This window comes from Myodes glareolus, chromosome 4, assembly GCF_982192425.1.
Source record: "Myodes glareolus chromosome 4, mMyoGla1.1, whole genome shotgun sequence".
Classification (NCBI taxonomy): domain Eukaryota; kingdom Metazoa; phylum Chordata; class Mammalia; order Rodentia; family Cricetidae; genus Myodes; species Myodes glareolus.
The window spans coordinates 49,672,510-49,674,579 of record NC_142029.1 but is presented as its reverse complement, the minus strand read 5'-3'; positions in this window follow the sequence as shown (position 1 = coordinate 49,674,579).

Below are 2,070 nucleotides of genomic sequence, written 5' to 3'. Positions count from 1 at the left end.
TCCTTGTACATGTTGTTTCTATCGTCTGATTTTTATGGTTAACTCTTCTCCATCATTCAACTTTTAACTAAATTGGAATTCCCAGATAGAAACCATTCATCTCATTAGATCTTGTATAAATGCCTCCATTAAGGCATTTCTATCTTCCTCACACAGTACTGGTCATGTTCTCTGCATGTTTGGAGCATGCCTCAACCACTCAACCATATTTTTTTAAGGGCAGAGATGTGTAATTGTGGACTGAGCGGCTAGCTCATTGGTTAACAGGGAATGTGTGTATGGAGGGGTGAATGTTGGTTGTATTCCTGCTTTGTAACATGCTTTGGTTATTGGTGAATTTATGTGGATCATCTTAAGTATCTCCCCAGCATACATCTCTTGAAATAAAAGCAATTTGCAAATTGTGAGGATGTCAGAGATTGTACGTTCATCTTTATATGTTGATATTCTTTTTAATTATTTATTTTTCTCCATTTTTTCTAGTTTCATTCCTGTTTTTTTCTTATTATTATTATTTATCACTGTGCAAGGTTCATTCTATCTTAAGCAGTTTGGCTTACTTAAGACCAGACAGAGAAGGACTGAGGAGGGGATTGAGCAGAGGAATCAGACTGAAAAGTATCTGATCACAGATCCTGTCCTCCCCCACCCCAACCCCATTCTGGGTTCTGGTACTGACAGTCAACATCTGGGGAGATTATCAGATGTAAATGATTTATCTAACTACAACTTTGATAACTTTCACAGCTCACTTATTAACAACTCACTTAGAATGAATAGTTTATAGTGCTTCACATTGAAATACTTTGAAACAAAGTATTTGAATATGAGGACTCAGCTGGAACATTGTATTGAGCGTTTAAAACTTAGCATGTGTGTATTTGTTTATTCAAAAGCATGTTCTATTTAATTCATTAAAAACAAAATCAGATAAAATCACTACACACAACAGAAAATTCTCATTAAAACTGTTTTTTTTTTTGTAACAACAAACAAATAAAAACCTAAACAGAGAATAAACTCAGTTTAGGACAGGTATGGTGACTCACACTTATAGTACTAACTCTCAGAAGGTTGAGTCAGGGAGATTGTTATGAGTTTGAGGTCAACCTGGACTACAGAGGATTTCCAAGGCAGACTGAGATACAGCTTTGGCCCTATGACATGACCTAGATACAACACTCCTGGAGTTGTCATCAAAGTATTCCAGTTCCTACTGCACAGATGCTTGCAGAAGAAAATAGAATCAGCTTGGAAGCCTGTCTTAATTAGGGTTTCTATAGCTGTGAAGAGACACCATGACCACAGTAACTCTTGCACAAGCAAACATTAAATTGGGTGGCATACAGTTCAAAAGTTCAGTCCATTACCATCATAGTGGGACATGGCAATGTGCAGGCACACATGGTGCTAGAGAAGAAGTTGAGAATTCTACATCTTTGATTCACAGGCAATAGGAAGTTAACTGACACCATGGGGTGACTTGAGCATATAAGACCTCAATGCCCATCACCACAGTGGCACAGTTCCTTCAACAAGGCCACACCTCTTCCAACAAGGCCATATCTCCTAATAGTGCCACTTTCTATGGAGGCCAATTTCTTTCTAACCATCATAAAGCCTATTAACCGATGAATGAATAATGAAAATGTGGTATGTATATATACAATGAAATTTTATTTTTCAGTAAATAAAAAAGAAATTTGAATGGGATAGGTAGAATTGAAAAGTGTTAATACTGAGTGAGCTAACCCAGGCTCAGAGTGTCTTTATACACCATAAAGCAGTAAAGGAGTCATGAGGGGTGGAGGGTGTTCCCAACACTAGGCATCCACAAGACAATCACAATCAACAGTCAGTCATGCATATGAAATATACGTAAGGTGTCCTACCTCTTCCTGCTGAATTATTGGTACCATTAGATACTGGGAGACAGATTCCCTGTTTAACTTGTGAATCCACCAATATACTGTTCCAAACTCATGGTCACACAGGTGGCCTTAATTAAATTCAGCTGGTCATTAAGCAAAAATTATAAATCTAAAAAAGGAACAGGTAGGAAAAGGTGGC